This window comes from Helianthus annuus, chromosome 8 (assembly GCF_002127325.2).
Source record: "Helianthus annuus cultivar XRQ/B chromosome 8, HanXRQr2.0-SUNRISE, whole genome shotgun sequence".
NCBI classification, from domain to species: domain Eukaryota; kingdom Viridiplantae; phylum Streptophyta; class Magnoliopsida; order Asterales; family Asteraceae; genus Helianthus; species Helianthus annuus.
This window is the reverse complement of record NC_035440.2, coordinates 35,861,537-35,870,901: the sequence shown is the minus strand read 5'-3', so window position 1 is coordinate 35,870,901 and position 9,365 is coordinate 35,861,537. Positions and strand designations below refer to the sequence as shown.

The 9,365-nt window shown below is 40.9% G+C and overlaps 2 non-coding genes across 2 annotated transcripts; one reads left to right on the top strand and one right to left on the bottom strand.

Annotated features, from left to right (window-relative positions):
- The first annotated feature begins 233 nt into the window (after positions 1-233).
- Positions 234-340, top strand: LOC118481412. The gene has a single exon (XR_004865619.1). It is a non-coding gene; the product is annotated as a small nucleolar RNA R71 (small nucleolar RNA).
- Positions 341-9,259: 8,919 nt separating this feature from the next.
- LOC118481421 lies at positions 9,260-9,365 on the bottom strand. Its single transcript, XR_004865629.1, has one exon. It is a non-coding gene; the product is annotated as a small nucleolar RNA R71 (small nucleolar RNA).

Below are 9,365 nucleotides of genomic sequence, written 5' to 3'. Positions count from 1 at the left end.
CGATTTGGGCTTGCAAAGAAGTAGTTTCATCCACTTTGTGAGCGCACAAGGCTATGGATTTTGAGCCCCTAGGAGTGTGCCATTGAAAGCTGTTTTGATCAAGTTCTTCAATTTGATTATAGATTTTCTCGGGACGCCTATTCCCGATGAGTCCCCCAGAGCCAGAATCAAGGATTTTCCTTTTGTGTGGCAACAGTTCATTGTAGAAAGTGGACACTTGTTGCCAACCTTCAAGACCGTGATGTGGGCATTTCCTTAATAGCTTCTTGAATCTTTCCCATGTCTCGTACAATGATTCTCCATCTTTTTGCGAGTAAGTGTTAATTTCGGTCATGAGTTTGGCGGTTTTAGCGGGAGGGAAATATTTGTAGAGAAACTTTTGGGCAAGTTCATCCCAAGTGTACACGGACCCACTTGGGAAGGTGTTTAGCCAAGCTTTCGCTCGGTCTTTGAGGGAAAAAGGAACATATGGAGCTGGATAGCATTATTGGAGGCTCCGTTGATCCGAAAGGAGTCACATATTTCCAAAAAGTTGGTAATATGTAAATGGGGATCTTCATCGGATATGCCCTGAAAAGTGGTGGAATTTGGAGCATTTGGATTAAGTGTGGTCGAAGCTCAAAGTTATTAGCATCGACATTAGGAGGGTTAATAGCGGCTTCAAGATTACCGATCGTAGGCTGTAGGTAATCCATGAGAGTGCGTTGATCCGCCATAGGGGGGTTTTGGGTTGAGGCTTTTTGTCAGTTTTTGGCTTGAAGTCTTTTCTCAAAAAGCGCTCTGGTTCGTCAAGCGGAACTTTTTTTGTCTTTGTCGGAGGTGGAGGTCATGCACCAAACTGTATCTCCTGCGAATTATAAAGAATTGTGTGATTTTCTGCGAATAAAAACAAAAAAATGTCTGATCAAAAGAATAGCACGGCCCCATGCTGGTGTGTTGGCATTGCCCGTGTTGGTGTTGGCACGACCGTGCTGTCTGGAGAAAGTTTCTATTTTCAAGTTCCCAGATACCGGAAGTTTGACACAGCCCTGTGCTCCTTTAACACGACCCCGTGTCTCTGTTCCAGTGACCAGAAAACAGATTTTCCCAGATACTGTAGGTCTGACACGGCCCGTGTTGATTAAACACGGCCCCGTGTTGTACCCGAAGAAAGTAGAAATTGGAGAAAAAAAGGAAAAAACGTAAAAAGAAAAGATAAAAAGGATTAGGCCGTTAATTTTAAGCTTTCTCAAAATCCTTATGTCCCCGGCAACGACACCAAAAACTTGACGTGTGTGCATTTTAAGAGATTATCCTTAAGTTATAGTAGTAGGCCCCCTTCCAGGCAGCGTTACCGTCAACCTATTGGTCTGAGGCAGCAAGGATACAGTCCCGTAAGGTCAGATTATTGAAGATAATTTAGTAACTTATTTATGCGAAAAGTGGTAGGCCCCCTTCCAGGCAGTGTTACCTTCAAGCTATTGGTCTGAGTCAGCAAGGATACAGTCCCGCAAGGTCGATTTAATGTTTTAATAGTAGTTTATAGATAAGGGATTCAAGCGGTTCTTACTTCTCCCGAGGCGGTTAAAACCTACCTCTCGTGAAGTCCTACTAAGCTTGAACCAGGTTCTCGCATGATATAGACCGTAAAGACCGTATACACTAAACGAGACAAGAATTTACCCAATGATGCGTGTTAGTGTATATATGTTTTAGATATATACTTTAAGCCCTTTTTACACTTTTTAGCCAAGTTTTAAATTTATAAAACACGATATTTACTAACACTAAACACACATATGGGCAAGTGCAACCATCGTGGACGTAGTATAGTGTTGGTAAGATACCGAGGTCGTCCAAGGACACAAGAGCTTTTAGTACCGGTTTATCCTCAACGTCTAATCTAATCGAAATGTTAGAAAAAGATTTTAAAACTAAGAAAATAAAACTAACTAAATGCTGAAAAATAAAATAAAAATAAAACAGATAGACAAGATGAATCACTTGGATCCGACTTGTGTATTAGTATAACCTTTGATTATTTTCGCACTTTTGCACTTATTTAAGAGATTATCTTAGTTATTGTAGTAGGCCCCTCTTTTGAAGGCGACGTTACCCTCAACCCAGTAGTTTGAGTCAGCAAGGATACAATCCTAAAGGGTCGGATTATTGAAAGATAATGAATTAAGTTATTAATGAAAATTATGGTAGGCCCCTCTTTTGGAGGTGACGTTACCCTCGACTAAGTAGTCTGAGTCAGCAGGGATACAGTCCTAAATAGCCGGGTTATAGTATTAATAGTAGCTAACTTATGAGGGGGTCAAAGAGTTTGGATCCCCGCCATCCAATACCTTTGGGTATTGAAGGAGATCCTACTAAATTTGACCCAGGTCCCTTGCAGGACCTCTAAACGCTGAACAAGGGCAAGACCCTTACCAAACCGTTCCCTTAACCCTCGACCAGGTAGCCAACATACCTCCATAAAGACCGTGGAGATATGAATGGTGAAAATCTTTTATTTTATATAGACAGTAAAATAATGCCAAGACACCACGGACAAACGATAAGGAAAAGTCACCTTCAACATAAGCAACTAGTTATTAAAGTCATTAATACAAAACCAAATAAAAAGTGCAAAAGATTAAAAATAAAAAGTATTATACTAAACACTTGTCTTCACCAAGTGATGTAAGAGACTTAGGCAAACATGGCCTTGATTGTCAAGAACTCTTACGATCAATCTTGGATCCCGAGACGACTCACACACTCTACGATGGACAATGGATGATGGTGGTGGATGATGGTGTTGTGGTGGTGGTGGGTGGTGGATGAAGTGTGAGAGAGGTGGTGTGCCAAGGGATAAGTTGCAATGAAGCCAAGCACTCCTATTTATAGGCTGAACAGAGGCCTGGGCACGGCCCCGTGTCCGCTGGGCACGGCCCCGTGCCTGTCTGACACTATCTCTCCTCATTAATTGTAATTCGCAATTACAATTAATGCGCCTGCAGTACTTTGGGCACGCCCCCGTGTTCACTGGGCACGCCCCCGTGGTGAGCAATAGAAGCTTCTACAGGTTTGTCTTTTCTGCTGCTTCTTGGGCACGGCCCCGTGCTCGCTGAGCACGGGGCGTGTTCAGTCTTCTGCCTTCTCTGTTTTTCTTGGGAGGATGCTGTCGAGGGGTCGGGCAATCCACTTTTGTTCCTTTTCTTGTATTTATGTTAGATTTAGCTTCCTTTTTGCTTCTTTTGTTAATTTGAGCTCATTTAATCCTGAAAATACAAAAGGAAGACAAAAACACACTTTTTCCAACATTAGTACTAAAAAAGGGTTAGTTTTATGCCTCATTTGATGTAATTTATATGTTGCATTTTATACACATCAAATACCCCCACACTTGAATTTCTGCTTGTCCTCAAGCAAAACTCTTTAATATGTGGCTTACACTCCCAATAGAATGGGTAGAAGAGATGGTTTTGGCTTGTCATAGAGTGTCGGGATGTTTCCAAGATTGTTTAGGTTTTATTTTTACTTATTTACAATCCTATTCGTCATGATTTATTAAGAACTTTTCATAAGGTGAATTATTTATTAAGGCATAACATACTTTTCTAAAATTCCATTTATATACAAGTTCACATACCTCACGGGAGAAATCACTCACACTCGGCCGAAGGTGTATTTTTAGTGAATCACTCGAGAGCGGCATGGAACTTATTCCTACCATAAGCTTGCCAAGCAATCAATCCTCCTCCTTTTTAACTTTATACCTTTGTAAATATCAAGAGGACTTTTTGGGTAAAGGTTAGGCTTGGGCTAAAGGTGGGTAGTTGGGTTAGTGGTTAGTAGAAAAAAGGGCGAAAGTCGTAAAAAGCGTCGATTTTCGTAAAACATTTTGTTTTTGTGACTTTTTTTTATTTTAAATGAAGTATTTCTTTAAACAAGCTTTTGTTTGAGGAGCTTTGTTTGTTTATTTCTAACTTCGTTGTAAATATTCATATATATATATATATATATATTAGTCACACGAAAACCGAGCTTGTTACTAAAATAAAGGGTAAAAATAAAAAGGGTTTTTGGTGGGTAAAAAGGGTTTTTGGGTTAAGAAATGAAAAGGTTTAGGCTCAAAGGGGCTAACTAGGGGGAGTTTTTGGGTAGGTGAAAAGAAAAATAAAAATAATGGTGTTGAAAGAAAAAGGGTTAGTCCTAATGCCTCCATCATTTACTTACTTGGGTTTAAGTTGGTAAGGACCGGGAATGAATTGTCGTGGCAAGTTCTAGAGTCGTAAGAACCAAGCGGCTATTCACACAAGAAACGAAAAATGAGCATTTAACGTAAAGATGTATATTTGTATGCTCTATAAAGGCTCAAAACTCACTTTTGTGGGAATGGGTTTTTATGTGATCACGTATATATAATCGAATTTTAACTAAGCTTGTCATGCCGTTTCATAATTTTCTTATGTTGGTTCTTTTTATCACGACGCTATCGGTTGTAAATTTGTAAAAATATAACCGTGTTAGTCTTAGAATTCCCAACTTAAACTTAGACAAGTAAAAAAAAAAATTGAAAAAAATTTGGGGTGATTAGCGGTTCCAATAGAGTTTTGTGTAAGGCTTGTTATTAGGACTTGCAAAATTCAAGGTTTTAGCATCCTCCCACACTTAAATTACACGTTGTCCTCAATGTGTCCCAAAAATAAATTTTTAGGTTGATTGGATGTGTAAAATGGTGTTAAAAGCAAAAATTTATGTTACTGGCAGTCTGGACACGGCCCCGTGGGGACCGGGCACGACCCCGTGTTCAGGTGCCAGTAACAATAATTAAAGAAAAGAAACAGAAGCCTGGACACGGGGGCGTGTTCGGTGAACACGGCCCGTGTCCAGTTACCTGAACTGAGCATTTGTCTGCAGGGTGTTCAGCACGGGGCCGTGTTAGCTGGGCACGGCTCGTGCTGAACTTACTGTAATGGAGAAATTGTTGTCGGGTGGCCTTGTTTTTGTGCATGGGTTTATGTTTCTCGTTTCCTTTGTCATCCTTGACCACCATGAGTGTGTTTTATTCCTGCAAATTAAAACTAAAAGATTAAACTTAAACTAAGGATAGTTTCGCGGATTGCCTCCGTGGTGCGCCACGTTTATAAGGGTCCTTGGCTAGACCCAAGGCAAGGTTATATGTTTTCTGAGCGGGATGTTTTGCATCCCATGTTGCACCGTCGGAGAGCATCATCCAAACTTGAATCAATAACCTTCATGTAATTGACCGGGTCATCGTCCTCTATTCTCTTCCCAACCCCGAACTTCACTTCATTATCCCCGTATTTCAAAGTGAGTGTTCCGTCATTCATATCTACCACTGCTTGTGCGGTGGCGAGAAATGGTCTCCCTAATATGAGGAGGACTTCGGTGTCTTCTTCCATATCAAGTATGACAAAGTCGGCCGGGTAGACGAAATTATCGACCTTGACCCTAGGATATTTTCAATGACACCTTGCGGGAATTTGACGGATCGATCAGCAAGTTGTATACTCATTTTTGTAGGACTCGTTTTCCTAGGCCGAGTCTTTTGAACATTGATGAGGGCATGAGGTTAATGCTAGCTCCAAGGTCGGCTAGTGCATTACGAACGGGGGAGTCACCAATTGAGCAAGGAATTGTGAAGCTTCCGGGATCGATTTTCTTTTGGGGGAGTTTGTTGAGTACGAGGGCGGAGCATTCTTCGCCTAGGTTAACTAATTGCAATGTTTCAATTTTCCTTTTATGAGTGAGGAAGTCCCTCATGAACTTAGAGTATTTAGGCATTTGGGTTAGGACATCAATGAAAGGAATATTGACATGCAATTGTTTTAGTAAACTTTCGAATTTTGCGAATTGCTCATCGGTCTTTTGTCGGATTAACCTACTGGGGTACGGAACTCGAGGAGTCTTGGTAGGTTCTGATGAGGGAGGGGAACCTTTCTCTTGTAAGGGCGGTGTTATGGTCTCCTCGGTAGGCGGCGGGCTTTCCGTAGGACCCACGGTGCGGTTCCGTAGTGTTATGAGATGAACTTGCGCCTTTGGGTTTGTTTCAGTATTGCTTGGTAACGCGCCTTATGGTCTCTCGGAGAAATTTTGTGCTAGTTGACTTATTTGTTTTTCGATGTTTTGAATACTAGCTTGTTGATTTCTAAAATTTAATTCTAATTGTAGAAATCTATCCGAGTTTTTCTTTTCAGTGTCGGAGATGAGGCGAGATATAGTATCTTCAAGCCTTTCTCGTCCACTCTGTTGTTGAGAGAAATTTTGTGACTCATTTCTTGGTTGTTGAAAGTTTGTTCGTTGGTTTACGTTTTGTTGGTTACTACCATTGCCGGGTTCTCTCCAACCAAGGTTAGGGTGATTTTGCCATCCTTGGTTGTAGGTGCCCGTTGGAGGACCCGACGGCCTAGGTCTATTATCAATGTAGTTTACCGATTCTTGTTGATCGTCTGTTTCTTTCATACAACTCCAATTTTCATGTGGCCCACCACACCCTTCACAAGCCATAACCGAGACCGTTTTTGTCATTTCCAATTTTTTTATTTTTGAAGAAAGGGCCTAAATTTGGGCTTGTAAAGAAGTGCTTTCATCAACCTTATGGGCGCCCGTGGCAATGGATTTATTTCCTCGGGGAGTGTGCCACAGAAAATTGGTTTGAGCAATTTCCTCAATTTGATTATATATTTCATGCGGGCGACGATTACTGAAGGGTGGTCCATTGGACAACCCTTTGCGATGCTAAAAGACAAGTTTATCCCTCATTTATGTATGTAATTATCTTGAATTAGATAACTACTGTTGTTTATGTATCAGGTACGGTTTGGCAGCTTAAATTGAGGAAAAGTGCAGCTTTGGAAGGTTTAAAGTTAAACGGGTTGAGTGCGGAGCAAAGGATGAAACAAAGCATAAAATTCAGGTTGTTACCGTAAATTATGTTCCCACCGTAATTTACGGTAGAACTGAAAGTCATCTGGAGGCTACCGTAAAACAGTAGTGCAGCACCGTAACAGTTTGATGTGTACCGTAATTTACGGTAGGGCCGTAAATTACGGTGGAGTCTGCGGAATTTGTGTAACTGCCACATTAAGTGAGTTTTGATGGTGTCTTTTGGGCTATTCTCATGATTGGACGTTTGTGAAACACTTTGGGGGCGATTTTGGCTGTCTTGGCTTGGTTCTAAACAATTCCTAACATTTGGTTTGTGTTTTCAATTTGTATGAACATTGAATTGCTTGTTATGATGATTCACCAAGCTATGTGTGGCTAGAACTTTCGGTGATCATCTTAGGTGTAGGTTTCTCTTGAACTTTTGTGTGTTTAATTCTGAATTTCTAGAATGATAACTTGTGTTTGCTTGTTTATCATGGTGTATGCATAATTGTTTGTAGCGTGTTAATTGAAGTGCAATTTCTAGTCTCGATCGTACGTTCTTGGTGCCGTTGGCAATCGAGATATCACGGGAAGGGTTATGGTTGGTTATTGATTAATTGGTCATCGGGAAACAACCTCGCGTTTATACAATCCGAGTACTTTGTTCCCTTTTATCACTTCAATTATCTATACATGAGTTATGTCTATGTAACTCTTTTTAGTTGAATTTACACACAATTGTTTAAAGAAACCGAATCCTAAGATGGTCATTGTTTTCCTAATCTGTTAAACAACCAATTTCAATTTGCTCTTAGTTATTAATTTTAGTTTTCTAAAACAAAAATCTAAAATCATTGATCTTTATTTTCTGCAAATTAGGTTAATTGTAGTTTAATTGCAAAGCTATACAATCGACATACTTTCCACATACTCCCTGAGTTCGATACCCTCTTACCACTATCTATAGTTGTTTTTGGGATTAAATTTGTGTGTACCACGACTGCACGTCAAATTTTGGCGCCGTTGCCGGGGAGTAGTGCGCAACGTGTGTCAGTTTATTAGTTTTGTTTTGTTATTTTCGGGTTTACACTGGTGTGTTTAGTGTGCAGGTTCTACAGGTGCATGCATACTAGAGGCTCTCACAAAGCGTCACCATTGTCATTTGATCCGGAAATCGAAAGAACGCTAAGGCAAAACAGGGTTTTATTACGAGAGAACCGAATCATTGGTTCACCCACTTCACCCATTACACCAAGAAACATCATGGCCGATTCACAAATTCCACCTACAATGGGTCAAACGACCTCATCATTTATACCTACTTCCACACAACCATCACCAAACACAACTATACCAAATTCCACTACAATTCCTACTCCACCTCATGACACTACACCAACCAACACAACACAACCCATTACTACCCAAGAAGAACCGACCATTACCTTTAACCCATCCACTGCTATACCACCATTGTCCCATTTCTTTCTGGGTGCGGGTCCGTCATATTCAAGCCATACCATAGCACCAATTTCGACCATTGTCCATGCTACTTCAACATTTAGACCATCGAATCAAGCAGGTTTTCAATATTCAAACATTCCATTTGGGCAATCGTCAGGAATTAAAGGAGATGGGTATGATGAAGGGTTTGAAGAATTTGAGGGTTATGATGAGGATGGGTATTTTTACGGGGGTTATGGTGATCAAGGAGAATTTGGATATGTTCAAAGTCAATCTCACGGGATGGCAAGTGTTGGTGGAATGCCACAACAACAACAACTCGTACCACAACACATTCGGCCAAGACCACAAGTGCCACCAATGCAACATCCTATTCCATTGCAACAAATTCGGCCACAAAATGTACAACCAAATGTCCAACAATTCTAAAGGCCAATTCAACGCCCACCGATGCCGCAACAGCAATTTCAACAACCAAATGCACCACAAGGGCATGTACCAAGGCCAATGGGTCCTATTCGCCCAAGGGGTAGGTTTGGTGTACCAAGGAGACACCTTAGAGAAAATGTGAGGGGCATCGAAGCACATTTTCGGCCGATAATCACTCAAAACCCTTCACCGGTAGTTATTCCTCACAATGATCAAGGGAGAACATTTGAAGTGAGGACCAACTCTTTGCAAAGTTTACCAAAATATAAAGGGTTGGCAACGGAGGAGCCTTACTTTCATTTAGAGGCTTATGATTCAATTTGTAACACTCTTGGGAGTCAAGGATTCTCAGCTGATGACATCAAATTGGTATTGTTCCAATTTTCTTTGGAAGATAAGGCGAAGAAATGGTTCTACACGTTACCTTCGGCATCCATATATACATGGGGGGAGATGCAACAAACTTTCTTGGATGAGTTTTACACCGCCCAAAAGACCAACGATGCAAGAAAGGGGTTGAGAAGCTTCCAACAACAACATGGTGAGATGTTTCACGAGGCATTTGAGCGTTTCAATATGATGATTAAAAATTGCCCTCACCATGGAAT